The following is a 27586-nucleotide window of genomic DNA, read 5'->3' as shown; positions in this document are numbered from 1 at the left end:
ATGGCCTGTAACGAATCCCACAAACGCTGCACAACGCGTAAAGGACGTTATAAGGCAAGCACGCAAAATTAAAGTCGCAAAAACAAAAGTATACGCAAACAGAAAACGAGAACCAGCCAGGGACGCATTTTCAACGCCCCTGGCTGGGCGCCAAAATTTCTCACGCCCACTGCTGGGCGTTGAAGTTGCTATCTGGCCTTTTGGTCAGGCACAACAGCCTCGGTGCCCGCGCATAAAAAAATATACGTAGCAAAAAAAAACTTTTCGTAAAAATTGCTGCAAGGGCGTATGAAAAAGGCACTCGATTCTAAAAGCGACTAAAAAAAAAAAAGACTCTTTGTGTCGTTGTTAGGCCTCCTACGACGACAATGCTCGGCACCGAAACCGAACATGCTAATTAAAACGACCTTGAATGTCACATGGGCAAAATATTCAAAAAATAATGTTCGAATAAAGTCTTCAAGAAAAAATAATGTTCAAATAAAAAAAAAATTCCGAGTCTAGACTAGGCTATGCCAAGGTACAATCTAAATCCTAAGTCTTAGTTGTCTTATCCATAGAATCGGTCCTAATACTTGGTGTCGTTCTGCAAACTAAAAGGTTAAACCATATTGAGTCTCCCTTCCTAACATTTAAATCAATAAGCACCCATATGTAATTGTCATCCCTTGCTAAGAGTCTACGGCCTCAATACTCTCCCTCACCAATAAAAAGAATATGTTATGTATTTGCAAAATGGAAACAGTCACATTCTGGAAATCATTCCCCCATAGTCGCACAACCCCCAAAGTGAACCTAAGGTGTCAATACCATTAGCAAAAAAAATTAATGGCCTCAAGGCTCAAGATCACATTGGGTCACGACTATCATAGTCCTCTCGAGCCACTCGCTCCTTTAAATACTCCTAAGTACGGACTAAAAGATTTTCCATGAATGCAACATCACCAACCATGAAAATACCCAAATCGGCATACCATAAGGCTACCATTGGGGTAAAGCAATACACACTAAGAGAGAAGCCGCACTAATAATTCTAGTCTTGCAAAAATAAAAATTCGATCTCCCCAATTAACTACCTTGCCAACATTAAGCAAAATGGCACATGACAAATGAACACCCAAGAGTTAAAATCTAAAGTGTCAACCAACGAAAGTTATGGTCCAATTAGCCTAAGTCTGAGAGTCTCTTGGTCAAGTATTATAGGCTTACGCCATGTCATTATTTTGAGTCTAGGCCACCTCCTTGTATTCATACACGGGTTATAATCAGAAAGATTAATGAAAGTTTGAGTATAAATCACAACTTCCAGTTAAATCCCGGAAACCGGAATCTGAAAAGAAGCAAAAAATTATCTTCGATGTAATTCTTTCGTTAAATTTCAAAAAGGTAAAAATAACATTTTGAATCTACGCTATTTGCACATTTTAATAAACGACTAAATACGCTTGCAAAGTAATACAATTTAAAGGTTCACCCTAGGCCTACTAAAATTAAAGGTCCACTATAGGCCTACCAACCGAGGCTCATTCAGTCTCGCCTCGTGATTCAAAGACCACAACCATCTACCTTTTAGCCCAAGTAAAAAAAAAAATTTGAAGTATGTATGTTGGGTGAGAGATCCCACGCAAAAAGAAGAAAAATAGAAAGAGAAAAGAGCAAGCCATGAAATACTTAAAAAGAAAGAGAAAAGGGAGAGCGAAAAGAGCCATGAAATATTTAGCCCGTACCTCCCAAAGTGCGAAATCTACCCAAGTAAACGAAGGAAAAGAGTTGAGTCAACCAATCCAAATCATAAAATTCTGCGATGTCTACCCTTTCCAATCCTTATGCTCTTAGACGCCTTCGCTCTGGGGTCCCTGTTCAGCTCATTTAACCCATCCATATTCTCATTGCCATAACCCAAGAAACCATTACCTCAACTCTTGTTTTTTGAACTTGTTATCACCCGCAAAACACGCGCGGCCATCGACACGTGCGTCATACCATTATTTCCAAAGCCCAAAACCTGTTCTTACACCACCATTAGCATAATGACCATATAACTTGTGTGGATACATCCTGTTGATATACCCTTAAGCCGTCCCCATACTACTCATTGACCTTGGTTGATTTAAACTCATAACACTAGCTTGAGGCTGCAAATTGTGAGCCCTAGCAGGTGTAATCCTCATGCTCGACTAATACCTATACAACTTATCCTATATCATTCAACCCGTCTTTCAAACCGTCTTGAGTCACGAATAAAAAAGGAAGACAAATGAAAAGTACAAAAAAGTAATAAATAATAAAGAAGGAACTTTGCAAAGCGCCTCTAAAGTTAGTCTAAAAGAAAAAGGAGCATTTAGCGCACCAAAAAAGATCCTCCCAGAAGTCATTTTCAGCGCCCATAGCTGGGCGCCGAAATCTTTAGCGCCCCAGCCTGGGCGCTGAATCTCTCTGCTCGCCAAATTTTGTCCAGAAGTGCTCGTCATTTTATCCGCACATGCACGAAAAAATAACGAACACTTGGAGGGGTACAACACGTATTCAGATATACGTACCACCAAAAAATACATGTACTCAAAAAATATATAACACAAATTTTTGGCTTACGGCAAAGCAGTAGATTAAAATAATAATAAACTTCACTTATTCTACCGTTTCAAATAATATGTTTCCACCTCAGAACATACCTATCGAATTCGGCATTCTAAGAAACCATTTTCTAGGATAAGAACTACGCAAGACCTGATTCCAAATTAAATTTATTTAAGGCGGATACGTAGGCAATCCATGATTCGGTCCAACCAATTTGCAACCAATATTAAAGCCTATAGAAATAACAAGAATAAGAAATAGAGTCCCTTATTGAAATTTAATTACTTGCAACCCAAGTCGAAAGAAAGATTTAAGTCAAAAGGAGCACTCACACTCCTAGGCACTTAGCCAAGACTCAAAAGACCAATTTGCCTGAATTGAATGGGGGCTAGCGCAAGCGTCCATGACCTCTAAAGTACTCGACTTGACCCTCCCTAAAGTGAACTAACTCACTTAAAGACTTTCTTTCACCACTAGACATAGTCGTTCGCTTAAAGACCTTCTTTCACCACTAAGACACAGTCATAATCGCCAACAAGTAATAAGGGCAGTAAGCTTGCAATAAAGAGGATTGTTCTACGGCGTCGCCCCATCGTTCCTTCGAGCTCAGGGCGCCCGTTCATGGTAACTCAAATGCTCGCGAATCCCCTTTGAAAAAAAAATCAGACATTGTCAATAGGACTTGGATCTTAACCAAGGCTCACCCTACTCAGACATATGACACGGGCATCTAAAATCGAAATCTGAAAACATTATTAATGGGAAGACATAACAGTAACTGGGGGCTAAAAATTGAAATGAAAGAGATAAGGAAGGAACTAAGTATACCTCGACCTTTTATACAGACATACACCAAGTAAATCTAAGTCAATTTGAAAACGGTTCATATTCCCGCAATTTTGGAAAAGATGGCCCTAAAAGCCTAAAGCATATGCCAAACGGGCACAAGTATGTCTTGACGCCTGCACCCTGGCTTCCAGAAAATCCTTAGACAGCATTCTAAAAATCGTAACAGTATTTTGATTCACTCATGTAATCTTGTACGAACCCTTCTATAAGTCAAACTTACTTAGGACACCTCGGATTGTACATAGTAGGACTCGGATTTCAAATAATTTTCAAAGACTTCTTCGAACATAATAAAGTGTCATTGGTTTAAGCTACGTATGCATTTATCTCAATGTTGCAAGTGAGTCAAAAGATTTCTAAATATGATTATGGGAAAAGAAAGGCACCTAACTTTTGGTCAAGGCACACTTCAACATGTGACTACCTTGACCATGGCAATGTCGCATAATACGACATTTACAAGAAAAGTAGCAAATCACTACTCGAACGTACCTCGCACTAAACGAGTCTGGTTCAAACTCTTCATGATCCATGTCACCATGAATGCACAAAAACGTATGCAAGGCATTATAGCACCAAGCCAATCCCGTAGCTACAGTTGGGGGCTTGAGAAAAACACTCTAAAAATGCTCGAAATGACGAATTCATCGCAAATTCTCGACACTAATGCTATAGACACGTCATAGGGGCACAATCCTAAGCTTTAATCATGTAAAACGAACCATAGAATGGCTACAACCCCTCCCAAATTCTAAGCGCTACTTAAAATATATAAAGTCACCCCACTAACAAGGGTAACTGAAAATCGCGAGTCACCAAAACTCCGATCAAACTACTGCACATAACGCTCGCCCTACAAGCGCCCGTTACACAGTCTAAGTCGTTCTAAAGCAAAAGCGAAAGGAAAAATCAAGAAAGAAAAAAACTGTCAAAATTCTGCCCAGAAATCAATTTCAACGCCCAGAGCTGGGCGCCGATATCTTTAACGCCCCAGCCTGGGCGCTGAATCTTTCTGCTAGCCAAGTTTTTTCCAGATATAAAAACAAGAAATAAACATTTATGATTCCTCGCATCGAACGAAGTAATAAGCCGTGCAAACCAACGCGGAAGGTGCCACACTTATTCGAGCACCTGAACAAGGCATGATGAAGTACTCCAATGCAAAAATAATAATGATCTCCTAACGCCTGGAGGAATGTTCTAAGACACGCCGTTAGGCCACACAAGCCTACGTTACACCATAAGTTCAACCATCCCACGGTACAAGTCTAAAAAAGGAGAGTAAGGCATATTGCGCTAATGCGGGCACGACCAAAGAGCATGTGTAAAAGAGGCAAAGATTACTTATCGCCCAAATTCAAAATGCAAGCCACACTACTTCTACATTAAGGATTAAAGGTAGCAAAATATTACCTACCATGAAAGGGATAGCTCGCACCTACACGAGCAGGAACCCCAAGGCATCTTTCTCGAAAGAACCTACAAAAATCGTACGCCAAAAGGAAGCATCCCAACATGCATACATGGGAGCTCCAAGCTACGAAACAAACATAGCAAAATAAAAAAAATCTCGAAGCAAATGTTTGAACAATCGAAAGGGCACGATGTTTAAGCCCACTTCATGAATGGGCCTGAACCCTATCAAGCTTCTAAGCAAACTATTCAAAATCAGTCGTTGCTCAAAAAAAAAATGAAACAATTCAAGCAATCTGATGGACCGCACACAACGGCCATTCTATGAACGCTCGTTCGCACATACATATCATCATTCACGAACACGTTCAAAAAAATATAAGAGCGATCAAAGTCTTACACCTCAAGGTATGTTCCTCGGGCCATATAGACTCGCCCAACTATCGCAATAACTGTACGCCTTAAGAGCAACAGTTCCTTAAAATAATCGCCCCAAAGCAACAAGCACCGTAGTCCACCAATCGGCTACGGCTTCTCAAGAAAATCATCACGTTCTAAAAACAATGAAAAAAACAAAAGAAGAGAGAATACATAGAACTTCCAAGTGAAATAAGCGAATGAACAAGAGGCCAACTATGTCATCAAGAAACCTCGCCAGAAATTATTTTCAGCGCCCAGCGCTGGGCGCCGAAATCTTTAACAGGCTTGGGCACCGAAAATGATCACAGACCCAAAAAAAAAATAGCTCTGACTTCTATAGGGCCCTGCCATATTCATTCGACTTTAAAATTGCCGAAAGTCGCACCTCACGGCTTTGTTAAAAGTAGCACGCCACTACAAAGATCGCTCGCACTTACGAGCGCAATCCCAAACATGATCAAGGACATTACGAAATGCGTATCCCCAAGGAACCTCTTCAACAAGAAATGACCGTCAAGCGCGAATTCTCGGGGGCTCGAAAGAAAATATAGAGTATAAAAAGTGAAAAACAATATTCCCAGACTACGCTATACGAAGTCCCGTGTTTGGATGTCTCAAAAAATAAAAAAAATAAACCGGTTTACGACCTCAAGACAAAGGTCGCCGTTGATACCTATACATAGTCCCCTAATCAAGGACCCATGTAGTGGAAAAATTGAGCCGTAAGGACTAAATCAAAACCATAAAGGATGATGACCACAAGACAATGGTCCGTCTAAGCATGTTGTCAACCCACATTCAGGTTGCAACTAAATCCGAGCATCCCTCGAAAGAATTCGCTCCTGCAAGAATAAATGAAAAGAAATTCTCAAAAGAAATCACAAGAAAAGAAATGAAATAGGGACTTGCCCACCTCAATCGGGCAAGATCGCGGCACACGAATCCCAAATCGAAAAGACGAATTCAGGTTCGCTCACCTCCAGCGAGCGGGGCGTCCACCCTTAGCGGACAGGGCTCGCCCACCTTTAGCGGGCGGGGTCTGCGTCACTAGCCGCGCAGGTCCTCAGTTTTCGAAAAAATAAAGTCTTCAAAATTAAAACAGGCTCGCCATCTTCAGCCGGCGGGGTCTACGTCACAAACCGCGTAGGTCCTTATTTTCAAAAAAGCAAAACAAATTTCAAAATAGATTCGTCCACTTCTATCGGACGGGGTGTCCACCCTTAGCAGACAAGGTTCGCCATCTTTAGCCGGCGGGGTCTACGTCACAAACCGCGTAGGTCCTTATTTTCAAATTTCAAAAACAGATTCGTCCACTTCTATCGAACGGGGTGTCCACCCTTAGCGGACAAGCTAGCCATCACTAGTGGAAAAAGGGTCATTTGCATCGCACTTTTAAGCATATTTGCGTCGCACATCGTGCGTGGCAAAAGCTCTCGACGCAAATGACTAAAAGTCATTTGCGTCGCACATATGTGCGACGCAAATGACCCTTATTTGCGTCGCACAATTAGCAAATGTGCGTGGCAAATAACTTTTCAGGCACCATGTGGAAAAGTCATTTGCCACGCACATTAGCTAAATGTGCGACGCAAATAAGAGTCATTTGCGTCGCACATTTAGCTAATGTGCGTGGCAAATGACTTTTCAGGCACCATGTTGAAAAGTCATTTGCCACGCACATTAACTAAATGTGCGACGCAAATGACTTTTAGGCGCCAAAAAAAAAAGTCATTTGCCACGCACATTAGCTTAATGTGCGACGCAAATGACAATTTTAGCGCCAAAAAATTAAGTCATTTGCCTCGCACATTGAGCTAACGTGCGTTGCAAATGACTTATTTTTAAAAAAAAAAAATTCGTTTTTTAATATTTTAGTTGGAAATTCCGACATGATCGTCTTTGAAATTAGACGCTTCATTCCCAATGCCGGGAATACATTTATAAATAATATCTGTCACAAAAGTTTACAACGTAATTAACGTTCCCAATAAAAGGCAATTAAATCCGTCATAGATCGATCAACCAACATGTTACAACAAACATGAAATTATTACAACAAAGGTACGTAGCTAGCTAGAGATCAAGTTCATATTACAAATTAAGCTAAAAATTCGACATTGCTCATGAAGTAATCTGCCCAAAAATCTTTCACCTCATTAATCTCCTCCGGTGAATAAGGCAATGTTCTTGAAAAATCCTAAAAAAGTGTAAATAATTCAATTTATCAACGATTGATCAATATAATAGTTTTGTGTACTTCAATTTATTATATAAAGTACGTAGTTTATGAGAACATACCTTAGTAAGATCTTGACTATTACCATGATTCATTATTATGTCGTACATAAAACGCATGACGTAGTAGCCACAATCTAGTGATCCCGGTTGTTGAGCACACTAAATGCATTAAAATAAATAACACAAGTAAAATTTCTATCACATTTTATGTTATAATTTTGAAAAACTTGCTTCTTAGGTAAATAATAAACTAATTATACCTGTGCTGGAATCCATGTTAATTTAGTTCCCTTAGATTGTCCACCTAGTCTCTTGTAACTCCGAAAAGCACTACACATTCGATAAAATATGCAATTATATATACTTTGTTTAAACATGTAAATGCAAAGAATATTTTACATGTAAGTGCAATTATATACTTTGTTTACACATGTAAATGCAATTATATACGTAGTAGCCACATTTAAGGCTAATTGAGTCGTTCTAGGTCATTTTTAGGCAAAAATGATGTTTTCGAACCCAACTTTGAACTAAAGAACCTAAGGAATGTTTTCAAACTTATTACATGTCTCTTATGAATAGTTATAACTTTCTATGGCTCTTTACAATCTATTATTTCACATTTAAGGCTAATTGAGTCGTTCTAGGTCATTTTTAGGCAAAAATGATGTTTTCGAACCCAACTTTGAACTAAAGAACCTAAGGAATGTTTTCAAACTTATTACACGTCTCATATGAATAGTCATAACTTTCTAAGGATCTTTACAATCTATTATTTCACATTTAAGGCTAATTGAGTCGTTCTAGGTCATTTTTAGGCAAAAATGAAGTTTTCGAACCCAACTTTGAACTAAAGAACCTAAGGAATGTTTTCAAACTTATTACACGTCTCATATGCATAGTTATAACTTTCTAAGGCTCTTTACAATCTATTATTTCACATTTAAGGCTAATTGAGTCGTTCTAGGTCATTTTTAGGCAAAAATGAAGTTTTCGAACCCAACTTTGAACTAAAGAACCTAAGGAATGTTTTCAAACTTATTACACGTCTCATATGAATAGTCATAACTTTCTAAGGCTCTTTACAATCTATTATTTCACATTTAAGGCTAATTGAGTCGTTCTAGGTCATTTTTAGGCAAAAATGATGTTTTCGAACCCAACTTTGAACTAAAGAACCTAAGGAATGTTTTCAAACTTATTACACGTCTCATATGCATAGTCATAACTTTCTAAGGCTCTTTACAATCTATTATTTCACATTTAAGGCTAATTGAGTCGTTCTAGGTCATTTTTAGGCAAAAATGAAGTTTTCGAACCCAACTTTGAACTAAAGAACCTAAGGAATGTTTTCAAACTTATTACATGTCTCATATGCATAGTTATAACTTTCTAAGGCTCTTTACAATCTATTATTACACATTTAAGGCTAATTGAGTCGTTCTAGGTCATTTTTAGGCAAAAATTATGTTTTCGAACCCAACTTTGAACTAAAGAACCTAAGGAATGTTTTCAAACTTATTACACGTCTCATATGAATAGTCATAACTTTTTAAGGATCTTTACAATCTATTATTTCACATTTAAGGCTAATTGAGTCGTTCTAGGTCATTTTTAGGCAAAAATGAAGTTTTCGAACCCAACTTTGAACTAAAGAACCTAAGGAATGTTTTCAAACTTATTACATGTCTCTTATGAATAGTTATAACTTCCTATGGCTCTTTACAATCTATTATTTCACATTTAAGGCTAATTGAGTCGTTCTAGGTCATTTTTAGGCAAAAATGAAGTTTTCGAACCCAACTTTGAACTAAAGAACCTAAGGAATGTTTTCAAACTTATTACACGTCTCATATGCATAGTTATAACTTTCTAAGGCTCTTTACAATCTATTATTTCACATTTAAGGCTAATTGAGTCGTTCTAGGTCATTTTTAGGCAAAAATGAAGTTTTCGAACCCAACTTTGAACTAAAGAACCTAAGGAATGTTTTCAAACTTATTACATGTCTCATATGCATAGTTATAACTTTCTAAGGCTCTTTACAATCTATTATTTCACATTTAAGGCTAATTGAGTCGTTCTAGGTCATTTTTAGGCAAAAATGATGTTTTCGAACCCAACTTTGAACTAAAGAACCTAAGGAATGTTTTCAAACTTATTACACGTCTCATATGAATAGTCATAACTTTCTAAGGATCTTTACAATCTATTATTTCACATTTAAGGCTAATTGAGTCGTTCTAGGTCATTTTTAGGCAAAAATGAAGTTTACGAACCCAACTTTGAACTAAAGAACCTAAGGAATGTTTTCAAACTTATTACACGTCTCATATGCATAGTCATAACTTTCTAAGGCTCTTTACAATCTATTATTTCACATTTAAGGCTAATTGAGTCGTTCTAGGTCATTTTTAGGCAAAAATGATGTTTTCGAACCCAACTTTGAACTAAAGAACCTAAGGAATGTTTTCAAACTTATTACACGTCTCATATGAATAGTCATAACTTTCTAAGGATCTTTACAATCTATTATTTCACATTTAAGGCTAATTGAGTCGTTCTAGGTCATTTTTAGGCAAAAATGAAGTTTTCGAACCCAACTTTGAACTAAAGAACCTAAGGAATGTTTTCAAACTTATTACACGTCTCATATCAATAGTCATAACTTTCTAAGGATCTTTACAATCTATTATTTCACATTTAAGGCTAATTGAGTCGTTCTAGGTCATTTTTAGGCAAAAATGAAGTTTTCGAACCCAACTTTGAACTAAAGAACCTAAGGAATGTTTTCAAACTTATTACACGTCTCATATGCATAGTTATAACTTTCTAAGGCTCTTTACAATCTATTATTTCACATTTAAGGCTAATTGAGTCGTTCTAGGTCATTTTTAGGCAAAAATGATGTTTTCGAACCCAACTTTGAACTAAAGAACCTAAGGAATGTTTTCAAACTTATTACACGTCTCATATGCATAGTCATAACTTTCTAAGGCTCTTTACAATCTATTATTTCACATTTAAGGCTAATTGAGTCGTTCTAGGTCATTTTTAGGCAAAAATGAAGTTTTCGAACCCAACTTTGAACTAAAGAACCTAAGGAATGTTTTCAAACTTATTACATGTCTCATATGCATAGTTATAACTTTCTAAGGCCCTTTACAATCTATTATTTCACATTTAAGGCTAATTGAGTCGTTCTAGGTCATTTTTAGGCAAAAATTATGTTTTCGAACCCAACTTTGAACTAAAGAACCTAAGGAATGTTTTCAAACTTATTACACGTCTCATATGAATAGTCATAACTTTTTAAGGATCTTTACAATCTATTATTTCACATTTAAGGCTAATTGAGTCGTTCTAGGTCATTTTTAGGCAAAAATGAAGTTTTCGAACCCAACTTTGAACTAAAGAACCTAAGGAATGTTTTCAAACTTATTACATGTCTCTTATGAATAGTTATAACTTTCTATGGCTCTTTACAATCTATTATTTCACATTTAAGGCTAATTGAGTCGTTCTAGGTCATTTTTAGGCAAAAATGAAGTTTTCGAACCCAACTTTGAACTAAAGAACCTAAGGAATGTTTTCAAACTTATTACACGTCTCATATGCATAGTTATAACTTTCTAAGGCTCTTTACAATCTATTATTTCACATTTAAGGCTAATTGAGTCGTTCTAGGTCATTTTTAGGCAAAAATGAAGTTTTCGAACCCAACTTTGAACTAAAGAACCTAAGGAATGTTTTCAAACTTATTACATGTCTCATATGCATAGTTATAACTTTCTAAGGCTCTTTACAATCTATTATTTCACATTTAAGGCTAATTGAGTCGTTCTAGGTCATTTTTAGGCAAAAATGAAGTTTTCGAACCCAACTTTGAACTAAAGAACCTAAGGAATGTTTTCAAACTTATTACATGTCTCATATGCATAGTTATAACTTTCTAAGGCCCTTTACAATCTATTATTTCACATTTAAGGCTAATTGAGTCGTTCTAGGTCATTTTTAGGCAAAAATGAAGTTTACGAACCCAACTTTGAACTAAAGAACCTAAGGAATGTTTTCAAACTTATTACATGTCTCATATGCATAGTTATAACTTTCTAAGGCCCTTTACAATCTATTATTTCACATTTAAGGCTAATTGAGTCGTTCTAGGTCATTTTTAGGCAAAAATGATGTTTTCGAACCCAACTTTGAACTAAAGAACCTAAGGAATGTTTTCAAACTTATTACACGTCTCATATGCATAGTCATAACTTTATAAGGATCTTTACAATCTATTATTTCACATTTAAGGCTAATTGAGTCGTTCTAGGTCATTTTTAGGCAAAAATGAAGTTTTCGAACCCAACTTTGAACTAAAGAACCTAAGGAATGTTTTCAAACTTATTACATGTCTCATATGCATAGTTATAACTTTCTAAGGCCCTTTACAATCTATTAGTTCACATTTAAGGCTAATTGAGTCGTTCTAGGTCATTTTTAGGCAAAAATGATGTTTTCGAACCCAACTTTGAACTAAAGAACCTAAGGAATGTTTTCAAACTTATTACACGTCTCATATGAATAGTCATAACTTTCTAAGGATCTTTACAATCTATTATTTCACATTTAAGGCTAATTGAGTCGTTCTAGGTCATTTTTAGGCAAAAATGAAGTTTTCGAACCCAACTTTGAACTAAAGAACCTAAGGAATGTTTTCAAACTTATTACATGTCTCTTATGAATAGTTATAACTTTCTATGGCTCTTTACAATCTATTATTTCACATTTAAGGCTAATTGAGTCGTTCTAGGTCATTTTTAGGCAAAAATGAAGTTTTCGAACCCAACTTTGAACTAAAGAACCTAAGGAATGTTTTCAAACTTATTACACGTCTCATATGCATAGTTATAACTTTCTAAGGCTCTTTACAATCTATTATTTCACATTTAAGGCTAATTGAGTCGTTCTAGGTCATTTTTAGGCAAAAATGAAGTTTTCGAACCCAACTTTGAACTAAAGAACCTAAGGAATGTTTTCAAACTTATTACATGTCTCATATGCATAGTTATAACTTTCTAAGGCTCTTTACAATCTATTATTTCACATTTAAGGCTAATTGAGTCGTTCTAGGTCATTTTTAGGCAAAAATTATGTTTTCGAACCCAACTTTGAACTAAAGAACCTAAGGAATGTTTTCAAACTTATTACATGTCTCATATGCATAGTTATAACTTTCTAAGGCTCTTTACAATCTATTATTTCACATTTAAGGCTAGTTGAGTCGTTCTAGGTCATTTTTAGGCAAAAATGATGTTTTCGAACCCAACTTTGAACTAAAGAACCTAAGGAATATTTTCAAACTTATTACATGTCTCTTATGAATAGTTATAACTTTCTATGGCTCTTTACAATCTATTATTTCACATTTAAGGCTAATTGAGTCGTTCTAGGTCATTTTTAGGCAAAAATGAAGTTTTCGAACCCAACTTTGAACTAAAGAACCTAAGGAATGTTTTCAAACTTATTACATGTCTCATATGCATAGTTATAACTTTCTAAGGCCCTTTACAATCTATTATTTCACATTTAAGGCTAATTGAGTCGTTCTAGGTCATTTTTAGGCAAAAATGATGTTTACGAACCCAACTTTGAACTAAAGAACATAAGGATTGTTTTCAAACTTATTACATGTCTCATATGCATAGTTATAACTTTCTAAGGCCCTTTACAATCTATTATTTCACATTTAAGGCTAATTGAGTCGTTCTAGGTCATTTTTAGGCAAAAATGATGTTTTCGAACCCAACTTTGAACTAAAGAACCTAAGGAATGTTTTCAAACTTATTACACGTCTCATATGCATAGTCATAACTTTCTAAGGATCTTTACAATCTATTATTTCACATTTAAGGCTAATTGAGTCGTTCTAGGTCATTTTTAGGCAAAAATGAAGTTTTCGAACCCAACTTTGAACTAAAGAACCTAAGGAATGTTTTCAAACTTATTACATGTCTCATATGCATAGTTATAACTTTCTAAGGTCCTTTACAATCTATTATTTCACATTTAAGGCTAATTGAGTCGTTCTAGGTCATTTTTAGGCAAAAATGATGTTTTCGAACCCAACTTTGAACTAAAGAACCTAAGGAATGTTTTCAAACTTATTACACGTCTCATATGAATAGTCATAACTTTCTAAGGATCTTTACAATCTATTATTTCACATTTAAGGCTAATTGAGTCGTTCTAGGTCATTTTTAGGCAAAAATGAAGTTTTCGAACCCAACTTTGAACTAAAGAACCTAAGGAATGTTTTCAAACTTATTACATGTCTCTTATGAATAGTTATAACTTTCTATGGCTCTTTACAATCTATTATTTCACATTTAAGGCTAATTGAGTCGTTCTAGGTCATTTTTAGGCAAAAATGAAGTTTTCGAACCCAACTTTGAACTAAAGAACCTAAGGAATGTTTTCAAACTTATTACACGTCTCATATGCATAGTTATAACTTTCTAAGGCTCTTTACAATCTATTATTTCACATTTAAGGCTAATTGAGTCGTTCTAGGTCATTTTTAGGCAAAAATGAAGTTTTCGAACCCAACTTTGAACTAAAGAACCTAAGGAATGTTTTCAAACTTATTACATGTCTCATATGCATAGTTATAACTTTCTAAGGCTCTTTACAATCTATTATTTCACATTTAAGGCTAATTGAGTCGTTCTAGGTCATTTTTAGGCAAAAATTATGTTTTCGAACCCAACTTTGAACTAAAGAACCTAAGGAATGTTTTCAAACTTATTACACGTCTCATATGCATAGTTATAACTTTCTAAGGCTCTTTACAATCTATTATTTCACATTTAAGGCTAATTCAGTCGTTCTAGGTCATTTTTAGGCAAAAATGATGTTTTCGAACCCAACTTTGAACTAAAGAACCTAAGGAATGTTTTCAAACTTATTACACGTCTCATATGCATAGTCATAACTTTCTAAGGCTCTTTACAATCTATTATTTCACATTTAAGGCTAATTGAGTCGTTCTAGGTCATTTTTAGGCAAAAATGAAGTTTTCGAACCCAACTTTGAACTAAAGAACCTAAGGAATGTTTTCAAACTTATTACATGTCTCATATGCATAGTTATAACTTTCTAAGGCCCTTTACAATCTATTATTTCACATTTAAGGCTAATTGAGTCGTTCTAGGTCATTTTTAGGCAAAAATTATGTTTTCGAACCCAACTTTGAACTAAAGAACCTAAGGAATGTTTTCAAACTTATTACACGTCTCATATGAATAGTCATAACTTTTTAAGGATCTTTACAATCTATTATTTCACATTTAAGGCTAATTGAGTCGTTCTAGGTCATTTTTAGGCAAAAATGAAGTTTTCGAACCCAACTTTGAACTAAAGAACCTAAGGAATGTTTTCAAACTTATTACATGTCTCTTATGAATAGTTATAACTTTCTATGGCTCTTTACAATCTATTATTTCACATTTAAGGCTAATTGAGTCGTTCTAGGTCATTTTTAGGCAAAAATGAAGTTTTCGAACCCAACTTTGAACTAAAGAACCTAAGGAATGTTTTCAAACTTATTACACGTCTCATATGCATAGTTATAACTTTCTAAGGCTCTTTACAATCTATTATTTCACATTTAAGGCTAATTGAGTCGTTCTAGGTCATTTTTAGGCAAAAATGAAGTTTTCGAACCCAACTTTGAACTAAAGAACCTAAGGAATGTTTTCAAACTTATTACATGTCTCATATGCATAGTTATAACTTTCTAAGGCTCTTTACAATCTATTATTTCACATTTAAGGCTAATTGAGTCGTTCTAGGTCATTTTTAGGCAAAAATGAAGTTTTCGAACCCAACTTTGAACTAAAGAACCTAAGGAATGTTTTCAAACTTATTACATGTCTCATATGCATAGTTATAACTTTCTAAGGCCCTTTACAATCTATTATTTCACATTTAAGGCTAATTGAGTCGTTCTAGGTCATTTTTAGGCAAAAATGAAGTTTACGAACCCAACTTTGAACTAAAGAACCTAAGGAATGTTTTCAAACTTATTACATGTCTCATATGCATAGTTATAACTTTCTAAGGCCCTTTACAATCTATTATTTCACATTTAAGGCTAATTGAGTCGTTCTAGGTCATTTTTAGGCAAAAATGATGTTTTCGAACCCAACTTTGAACTAAAGAACCTAAGGAATGTTTTCAAACTTATTACACGTCTCATATGCATAGTCATAACTTTCTAAGGATCTTTACAATCTATTATTTCACATTTAAGGCTAATTGAGTCGTTCTAGGTCATTTTTAGGCAAAAATGAAGTTTTCGAACCCAACTTTGAACTAAAGAACCTAAGGAATGTTTTCAAACTTATTACATGTCTCATATGCATAGTTATAACTTTCTAAGGCCCTTTACAATCTATTATTTCACATTTAAGGCTAATTGAGTCGTTCTAGGTCATTTTTAGGCAAAAATGATGTTTTCGAACCCAACTTTGAACTAAAGAACCTAAGGAATGTTTTCAAACTTATTACACGTCTCATATGAATAGTCATAACTTTCTAAGGATCTTTACAATCTATTATTTCACATTTAAGGCTAATTGAGTCGTTCTAGGTCATTTTTAGGCAAAAATGAAGTTTTCGAACCCAACTTTGAACTAAAGAACCTAAGGAATGTTTTCAAACTTATTACATGTCTCTTATGAATAGTTATAACTTTCTATGGCTCTTTACAATCTATTATTTCACATTTAAGGCTAATTGAGTCGTTCTAGGTCATTTTTAGGCAAAAATGAAGTTTTCGAACCCAACTTTGAACTAAAGAACCTAAGGAATGTTTTCAAACTTATTACACGTCTCATATGCATAGTTATAACTTTCTAAGGCTCTTTACAATCTATTATTTCACATTTAAGGCTAATTGAGTCGTTCTAGGTCATTTTTAGGCAAAAATGAAGTTTTCGAACCCAACTTTGAACTAAAGAACCTAAGGAATGTTTTCAAACTTATTACATGTCTCATATGCATAGTTATAACTTTCTAAGGCTCTTTACAATCTATTATTTCACATTTAAGGCTAATTGAGTCGTTCTAGGTCATTTTTAGGCAAAAATTATGTTTTCGAACCCAACTTTGAACTAAAGAACCTAAGGAATGTTTTCAAACTTATTACATGTCTCATATGCATAGTTATAACTTTCTAAGGCTCTTTACAATCTATTATTTCACATTTAAGGCTAATTGAGTCGTTCTAGGTCATTTTTAGGCAAAAATGATGTTTTCGAACCCAACTTTGAACTAAAGAACCTAAGGAATATTTTCAAACTTATTACACGTCTCATATGCATAGTCATAACTTTCTAAGGCTCTTTACAATCTATTATTTCACATTTAAGGCTAATTGAGTCGTTCTAGGTCATTTTTAGGCAAAAATGAAGTTTTCGAACCCAACTTTGAACTAAAGAACCTAAGGAATGTTTTCAAACTTATTACATGTCTCATATGCATAGTTATAACTTTCTAAGGCCCTTTACAATCTATTATTTCACATTTAAGGCTAATTGAGTCGTTCTAGGTCATTTTTAGGCAAAAATGATGTTTTCGAACCCAACTTTGAACTAAAGAACCTAAGGAATGTTTTCAAACTTATTACACGTCTCATATGAATAGTCATAACTTTTTAAGGATCTTTACAATCTATTATTTCACATTTAAGGCTAATTGAGTCGTTCTAGGTCATTTTTAGGCAAAAATGAAGTTTTCGAACCCAACTTTGAACTAAAGAACCTAAGGAATGTTTTCAAACTTATTACATGTCTCTTATGAATAGTTATAACTTTCTATGGCTCTTTACAATCTATTATTTCACATTTAAGGCTAATTGAGTCGTTCTAGGTCATTTTTAGGCAAAAATGAAGTTTTCGAACCCAACTTTGAACTAAAGAACCTAAGGAATGTTTTCAAACTTATTACACGTCTCATATGCATAGTTATAACTTTCTAAGGCTCTTTACAATCTATTATTTCACATTTAAGGCTAATTGAGTCGTTCTAGGTCATTTTTAGGCAAAAATGAAGTTTTCGAACCCAACTTTGAACTAAAGAACCTAAGGAATGTTTTCAAACTTATTACATGTCTCATATGCATAGTTATAACTTTCTAAGGCTCTTTACAATCTATTATTTCACATTTAAGGCTAATTGAGTCGTTCTAGGTCATTTTTAGGCAAAAATTATGTTTTCGAACCCAACTTTGAACTAAAGAACCTAAGGAATGTTTTCAAACTTATTACATGTCTCATATGCATAGTTATAACTTTCTAAGGCCCTTTACAATCTATTATTTCACATTTAAGGCTAATTGAGTCGTTCTAGGTCATTTTTAGGCAAAAATGATGTTTTCGAACCCAACTTTGAACTAAAGAACCTAAGGAATGTTTTCAAACTTATTACACGTTTCATATGCATGGTCATAACTTTCTAAGGCTCTTTACAATCTATTATTTCACATTTAAGGCTAATTGAGTCGTTCTAGGTCATTTTTAGGCAAAAATGAAGTTTTCGAACCCAACTTTGAACTAACGAACCTAAGGAATGTTTTCAAACTTATTACATGTCTCATATGCATAGTTATAACTTTCTAAGGCCCTTTACAATCTATTATTTCACATTTAAGGCTCATTGAGTCGTTCTAGGTCATTTTTAGGCAAAAATGATGTTTTCGAACCCAACTTTGAACTAAAGAACCTAAGGAATGTTTTCAAACTTATTACACGTCGCATATGCATAGTTATAACTTTCTAAGGCGCTTTACAATCTATTATTTCACATTTAAGGCTAATTGAGTCGTTCTAGGTCATTTTTAGGCAAAAATGAAGTTTTTAAAACCAACTTTAAACTAAAGAACCTAAGAAATGTTTTCAAACTTATTACACGTCTCATATGCATAGTTATAACTTTCTAAGGCTCTTTACAATCTATTATTTCACATTTAAGGCTAATTGAGTCGTTCTAGGTCATGTTTGGGCAAAAATGAAGTTTTCGAACCCAACTTTGAACTACAGAACCTAAGGAATGTTTTCAAACTGATTACACGTCTCATATGCATAGTTACAACTTTCTAAGGCTCTTTACAATCTATTATTTCACATTTAAGGCTAATTGAGTCGTTCTAAGTCATTTTTAGGCAAAAATGATGTTTTCGAACCCAACTTTGAACTAAAGAACCTAAGGAATGTTTTCAAACTTATTACATGTCTCATATGCATAGTTATAACTTTCTAAGGCCCTTTACAATCTATTATTTCACATTTAAGGCTAATTGAGTCGTTCTAGGTCATTTTTAGGCAAAAATGATGTTTTCGAACCCAACTTTGAACTAAAGAACCTAAGGAATGTTTTCAAACTTATTACACGTCTCATATGCATAGTTATAACTTTATAAGGCCCTTTACAATCTATTATTTCACATTTAAGGCTAATTGAGTCGTTCTAGGTCATTTTTAGGCAAAAATGATGTTTTCGAACCCAACTTTGAACTAAAGAACCTAAGGAATGTTTTCAAACTTATTACTTGTCTCATATGCATAGTTATAACTTTCTAAGCCTCGTACTAATCTATTATTCCACATTTAAGGCTAATTGAGTCGTTCTAGGTCATTTTTAGGCAAAAATGAAGTTTTCGAACCCAACTTTTAACTAAAGAACCTAAGGAATGTTTTCAAACTTATTACATGTCTCATATGCATAGTTATAACTTTATAAGCCTCGTACTAATCTATTATTTCACATTTAAGGCTAATTGAGTCGTTCTAGGTCATTTTTAGGCAAAAATGAAGTTTTCGAACCCAACTTTGAACTAAAGAACCTAAGGAATGTTTTCAAACTTATTACATGTCTCATATGCATAGTTATAACTTTCTAAGCCTCGTACTAATCTATTATTCCACATTTAAGGGTAATTGGGTCGTTATAGTACATATTTAGGCAAAAATGACGTTTTCGAACCCAACTTTGAACTAAAGAACCTAAGGAATGTTTTCAAACTTATTACATGTCTCATATGCATAGTTATAACTTTCTAAGCCTCGTACTAATCTATTATTCCACATTTAAGGCTAATTGGGTCGTTATAGTACATATTTCGGCAAAAATGACATTTTCGAACCCAACTTTTAACTAATCTACAAATTAACTTGGTGAAAAATATAGTTGCCAAAATAGTACCTATCTCACTATTTCTCTTTTTCAACATAAAATCCTTCATCATGATCTCGGCGCGTATAACTCATGTCAACATCGTCAATCATTTGAGGGATATGCCAGGAGGAAGGTGGAATCTCATTAAACTGCTCATCATACTCTTCTTCATCATCTACATCCTCAACGCCAAGTATTCTTCTTTTGCCTTCCAGAACAACTGACCAACTACGATCGGCAGGGTCAACCATGTAAAAGATTTTTTTGCCTGTGATGCTAATATGAAAGGATCTGCAAGATGCCCAACTCGACTAAAGTTTACAAGTGTCAGGTACCCATGTTCATCCTTTTTGACACCGCGACTAATATCAACCCACTTGCACCGGAATAGAGGAATCTTAAAATACTTATATTCCAACTCTAATATTTCTTCAATGACTCCATAGTAAGAGTTCGTCTTATCTACAAGTGTTCTATCTTTTACACTAGCATACTCTGAAGACAAACATATTGCTGTAACACCACTATTTTGCATCGTCGTTTTGTCATCTTGTCGCTTCGTGTAAAAAGAATAGCCATTGATGTCGTACCCCTCATAAGATATGACTTGACATTTAGGACCATATGCCAACCATCTCACCATGTCAGATACCTCATTAGGCGTGTCGGAAAATTGATCCATCACTCGACGCTTGAACCATGTGAGGAATAAACGATTATGCTCTTTTATCAGTTGAGGACTATTTTTTGAAGGATATTGCTCTCTAAGAAAGTTCATGTGCTCAGCCACGTATGGATGGACTTCACTAAGACTTTGCACCACAAACAGCTCAACCTTACACATCATTTCAGAACCGATTGATATCCTTTTCCTGCCAATTGTACCTTGACCCCCAAGTCTCCCATCATGTCTAGACTTTGGTACTCCGACTTCTTTCAAACGTGCCATATATTGAGAAACCCATGCAGCAACTTCCTCCGCGACGGTTCGTTGGACAATACTAGCTTCAGGTTTGGCCGGATTCATCACTCTGTCTTTCAAGGTACCCATTTCCCGTTCAAAGGGATACATGTACCTCATACAAACTGGCCCACAAAGCTTAATTTCACGAACAAGATGAATAATCAAATGAGGCATCATGTCAAAGAATGATGGCGGAAAATACTTTTCAAACCGACACATGGTCTCAAGTACATCGGCCTGCAAATCATCCAGTATTGTTGGATTGATCACCTTGCTACAAATTGTGTTGAAAAAGAAACACAATCTTGTAATGGTATACCTCACTTGTGGCGGCAATATCCCTCGAATTGCAACCGGCATCAATTGTTGCATCAACACGTGACAATCATGAGATTTCATTCCAACTAATTTAAAGTCAGACATGGACACAAGTCTACGAAAATTTGAAGAGTAACCGGCAGGGACCTTTAAGCCATGCAATGACTCACAAAAGCTAACTTTCTCCTTTTTAGACAAGGTGAAACAAGCTGGGGGAAGGTACCAGCGTTTTCCCCTTTCTTGAGGTGCCAACTCGGAGCGACCCATAGCAGCCATGTCTTGTCTAACTTTAGGCCCATCCTTCGTTTTCCCTTGCATATTCAACAATGTCCCAACAATGGCATCACAAACATTTTTCTCAATATGCATTACATCCAAACAATGCCTAACTTCCAAATCTCTCCAATATGGGAGATCCCAAAAGATAGACCTCTTCTTGTAACCACCACTTGGCTGACCTTTATAAGGCTTACCAAACTCTGTCTCAATGTCTTTAACCCGTTCATAAACCTCACACGCACATAAGGGGGCAGGAGCGTCTCTCATCTCCAATTCTCCATTAAAAGCTTCCTTCACTTTTCGAAATGGGTGATCTTCAGGAAGATACATCCGGTAATCCATGTACACATCTTTCCCACAAAATTTTAGGCGCCTCGAGACCAAATCATCATGACAAACTGGACATGCCTTCTTTCCCTTTACAGAATACCCTGACAAATTTCCATAAGCCGGGAAATCATTTATCGTACAAAAAATCATGGCACGTAAAGTGAAATTGGTTTTGGTGTATGCATCAAACATCAACACCCCTTCATCCCACAACAATTTCAAATCTTCAATGAGTGGCTCTAGATACACATCTATGTCATTTCCGGGTTGTTTAGGCCCAGAGATTAAGAGCGACAACATGATGTATCTACGCTTCATGCATAACCAATGAGGCAAATTGTATATGGTGAGAAGAACCGGCCAAGTGCTATATTGGGTACTAAGTGTCCCAAATGGGTTCATTCCATCCGTGCAAAGACCAAGCCTGAGATTCCGAACTTCTTCCCTAAAGACCTTGTACTTTCGATCAATGTTCCTCCATTGTGGAGAATCAGCAGGATGCCTCATTAACCCATCTTTCTTCCTCCCTTCGGCATGCCACCTCAAGAGTTTTGCAGTTTTCTCTTCTGAGAAAAGGCGCTTAAATCTTGGTATAATTGGAAGATACCAAAGCACCTTAGCCGGAGAAGGTTTCTTCTTAGTTGATGTTGCATCATTCTCCACGATCTTGTAACGGGACAATCCGCATCTTGGACACTCATGCAGATTTGCATACTGCTTTCGATACAACACGCAATCATTTGGACACGCGTGTATCTTCTCATAATCCATACCCAAAGGACACATAAGCTTCTGGGCCTCATAGTTAGACCTTGGAAGTTAGTTTCCTTCAGGAAGATTACCAGACGTGGCCTCCAAAAACTGTGAAAAACTCTTGTTGGTCCAACCGTTTTCCACCTTTAAGTTGAAATATTCGATGACGGCACCAAGTACAGTTTGTGTAGAACCAGGATATAACGGTGTTGCGGAAGCTTTGATTATACTATCATACATATGGGGACGCTCAACGAAATGATGGTCTTCCACATCATGCATCATATCATCTATCCTATCTTTCTCCTCTTCTTCCTCACTTTCAACACCAATATCATCCTCAATTTCATTATCATCACCATTATCACAATGATTATCCTGACTCGATCTCGGCATACTAGAACTTGCCCCATGATCTATGCTCTCACCATGCCATGTCCACGTCGTGTAGTTACCCTTAAAACCGCGACGAACTATGTGATCAACAATATCATCAATATCCCGATACCCCCTTGAATTATTGCAATCACAACAAGGACACAAAATTAAACTTGATTCATGTTCTGATTGATGTTTCAAGGCAACCTTAATGAACTCTTGAATCCCTTGTAAGAACCTTGTAGAAAATCGTTTACTACCATACATCCAACTCCGATCCATTTTCAACCACTAAAGATAAAACAATATGACCAAATTTTGTCAAAGGTTAGAATATAAACTAGGCTATTCATATCATTATAAATCCAAAATTTTGTAGCAAACCCAAAACATGATTTCATATATCACCTAAATTCATTTCATAGCCTAAATTCATTTCATAACCTACACAAACCATCTCATAAAACTACACGAACCCAAAACTTCATTTCATAACTTGTAATTCAACAAAACCTTAATGTAATAAACAACTAAAATTCAACAAAACCTAAATCCTAAAATGTACCCAATTAAAATATAATTCAACTAAAATTCAACAAAACCTACAACTAAAATTCATCAAAACCTAAATCCTAAAATGTACCCAATTAAAATTCAACAAATAATATCAACCATTAAAATTCAATTATAATGCATAATTAAAATTCAATTATAATGTCCACAATTAAAATTCAATTATAATGTCCACAATTAAAATTAAAATGCACAATTAAAATTCAATAAATATCAAAATTAAAATCCAATACCTAAGAGAGGAGAGATGACAATGAACAAGGGCGGCTGAGTGGGTGGCGGCGTGGGCGGCTGCCGTGCCGTGGACGAATTCCTTGGCCGTGGGCGGAGGCTCTAAAAAGGGAGCAAGCAGTACGTGAAGCGCGCAGTGAGGCGAAGCAGTGAATTAAGTAGCGAAGGAACGACCGTCGCGAAGGAACGCCGGCGCGACGGAAGGCGGCGAAGCAACGACGACAGTGCCGCCGGTGAGAACGAAGCAGCTAGTGTTGGTGTTGGTGGTGGTTTCGTTTGGGAGGGCGCAGTGTTTGTCGAGCAGTAACCTAAGTCAGAATGAATTCCTAAGCAATTAAGGTAGAGCGCGAATTCGAAAAAAAAAAAAATTTAAAAACCCAGTGCGTCGCATATTTACAAATATGCGTGGCAAATGACTCTAGGAGCATCCTAGAGTCATTTGCGTCGCAGATTAGTAAATCCGCGACGCACTGGATTGAGTAAATTGCGTCGCAGGTTTACTAATCTGCGACGCAAATGACTCTGGGGGGCATCCTAGAGTCATTTGCCTCGCAGTTTAACAAAGTTGCGACGTAAATGACTAAATTTTATGCTAAAATTTGTCATTTGCGTCACATGTTCAGAATCGCGTGGCAAATGCGGGGATGCAAATAAGCCTTTTTCCACTAGTGCATCTTTAGCCGGCGGGTCTGCGCCATTAAACCGCGCGGGTCCTTAGTCGCTGCAGCGATAACTTTTGCTGGATTTTCCTTCCTTTTACGCCCTATAAAAACAAGGGTGCTGGATTTTCCTTCGTTTTACGTCCTATAAAAACAAGGGTGCTGGATTTTCCTTCGTTTTACGTCCTATAAAAACCAGGGTGCTGGATTTTCCTTCGTTTTACGTCCCATAAAAACAAGGGGGTTTTCTCGTTTAGCTAGCCCTGAAAATGAGAATCTTTAAAAACATTTTTTACCTCGTGATTAGGCTTGGCCAGGCCCAATTACACTTTATAGCTTTGATTTAAAAAACATCTGTAGCTACTCCCTATGACAAAGTGAGGGAGTTTCTACGCACCTTTAGATCCTTCCAATGACAAAGTGAGGAAGTTTCTATACTATCAGTTGACAAATCCCAATGACACGTGAGGGATATGTCGACACTTCAAGTGATGACCCTTAAGTCAAATGTTATCACTCGGGGGCTCGTGAGACCCTCGCAAAACAGGTCACGTACACCATGGCTTGTGCGACGCACTCCATCTAATACTTTGACCATCGTCTTACTCCAAGACTCAGTCAAAGTGGGGGCTAACTGTAGACACCTACTTTTGTCCCCATTCCCGAAAGGGAAAGGTTCGATGATAAAAGCATAAATCTCCACTTGACAACGCATCTCCTATAAAATAAACGAATCTCAATTCCCCTTTTCATTTCACCCGAAACCTGCTATTTATGGAAACCTGCTAAAAATAGTAACTGCCGTAAAAGGTAGCTTCTAAAAGTGGCAAATCATAAAGGATAGAAACTTGTCAGAATTAGGTGTTGCATTCCAACATAAATCCTAAATGAGATAGAAAACTGCGAGAATCCTATTCCTAATATGATTCGGAAATAAGAGTTACGTATTAATTAAAATCCTAACGAGCCTAGAGTTCGTAACGGGCCCAGACGCATTCCGTCATAAAATTGATACGCGCTAAAAGACTCGATTAAATCTCAAACTCTACGGATTTCAGGAATCCGAATCTGACTAAAGAAAACAGCCCAGACCCTATTTTCAACGCCTGGCTCGGCGCCCAGGCTTAGGCGCTGAAAATACCTGGGTACGTGTTTTTTCCTAATTATTTATGGATTAGAACTCTGCAATTCTATCTTTCCACGAACTCTTCCCTATAAATAAACCCCTAAATTCGACGTGAAAGGAACACACACAACACATAATTATATTCTGAGTATTGACTCCAACCCTTAGCCTAAGCCTCTCGCTGCGAAATTGTTCACGCGTTCTGTCGCAATCGATCCATAAATCGAACAGAACGTATCCTGTCCCATAATTGAGATTCGTTAAATAAAAAGGAGAAATAGCAAAGTCAAAGTGGTTAGTATTTTGAGAACCGTGACGCACCTCTCAAGGGTGCGTCGTAATGTGTCCCTTTTCGATGATTTAATTGCTTTCCTCGCCCTTTTTATGAACTGTTAAACTAACCTAATCTGATTGTTCTATCAGGCCTAACAAATATAATATTTTTGGGAAATCGGATTATCATGCTAGGTCCCTTAATGCTATTTAAATCAGATAATCACGATCGAATTAGTATTATATGTTGCATATTGCTAAAATCAATTCAGATTAGTTTAATAGTTAACGCATGTCCCTGCAATTATTTATGCTGAGCTAGTAAGGATATCCTGCCTCTGGAGTTATCGACGAGCGAAGTACTCCTCTTGGTTGTTAAGTCCCCCGAACCCTCAATCTCTACCTTGCGGGTGTATGTTGAGAGATCCCCACACCAGGGATCACAAGGGAACCTACGGCCGTCGTGGTCAAACATAATTGCACTCCCTTTATGTCACGATAACCGGGTTTTGTCAGTTTTTCTCATTGTCGTTAAAAACTGAATGGCGACTCCTATATTACTAGTCAATTGGGTGTATACTCACAGGAAATCCAATTACACTTGATTGAATAAAAGAATCGTCACACCCACGAGGGACGAGGTCACGCATTAGCCTCGTGCTTTTTCGACCCCCTCACAAAACTCCGTCTTGAATTTCACCGTGGGAGGCTCCATTTTCTTCAAATAGGATCAGCTATAATTAAACTAATTACAACTATTTGATGGTACGCAGACCATATTTGAATTGTAAAAAAAAACAAACTTTGGTGCATTAGACCAATTACATTGAAATTAATGGTACGCAGACCATATTTTCTATCCTATTTGGGCCATACTAGTCACTTGCAAACCTGCAAAACAGTACATATACAATATATACCATTCACCCATTCATTATCATGAATGGCCCACATAGCTGGTTAGTAAAACACGTTATGCATCACATAAATATTTGCAGCAAATAATCAAGGTCACCAATTGTTGGGGAATACAGTTAAACATAATAACATGTGCGGAACAATCCCCAAAGCCACGAAACATGTATAAAGCACAGATTAAGCAAACTTACTGTAGACACCTACTTTTGCCCCATTCCCGAAAGGGAAGGTTCGATGATGAGAACATAAATCTCCACTTGACAACGCATCTCCTATAAAATAAACGAATCTCAATCACCCGAAACCTGCCATTTATAGAAACCTGCTATTTATGGAAACCTGCTAAAAATAGTAACTGCCGTAATGGGTAGTTGTTAAAAGTGGCAAGTCATAAAAGATAAAAACCTGTCAGAATTAGGTGTTGCACTCCAACATAAATCCTAAATGAGATAGAAGTTGCGAGAGAATCCTATTCCTAATACGATTCGAAAATAAGAGTTACGTATTAAATTGAAATCCTAACGAGCCTAGAGTTCGTAACGGGCCCAGACGCATCCCGTCATAAAATTAATACTCACTAAAAGACTCGATTAAGTCTCATGCACTCCGGATTCTAAGAGTCCGAATCTGACAAAGAAACGGCCCAAACCCTATTTTCAACGCCTGGCTCTGGGCGCCGAAATCTTCGGCGCCCAGCCCTGGGCGCTGAAATTACCTGGGACGTGTTCTTTCCTAATTCCTCGTGGATTAGAGTTCTACAATTCTATCTTTCCACGAATTCTTTTCTATAAATATGGCCCCAAGTTCGACGTGAAAAACACACAATTATTATTCTGAGTATTGACTCCAACCCCTAAGCCTAAGCCTCACGCTGCAAAATGTTAGGTTATGATACATATGACAATTCATAAATCATGCGGAAAAACCATTTAGCCAGGAATACATATTATTTACACATAATCATATAGCATAGTTTAGATGCATACTCTTTGTTACGTGCCTTCCCTAGCTGCGCCCGAACCGAACAAGAACAAGTCTTTAGGACTCCAAGTGTCG

This window comes from Spinacia oleracea, chromosome 5 (genome assembly GCF_020520425.1).
Source record: "Spinacia oleracea cultivar Varoflay chromosome 5, BTI_SOV_V1, whole genome shotgun sequence".
Classification (NCBI taxonomy): domain Eukaryota; kingdom Viridiplantae; phylum Streptophyta; class Magnoliopsida; order Caryophyllales; family Amaranthaceae; genus Spinacia; species Spinacia oleracea.
Note: the sequence above shows the minus strand (reverse complement) of the source record.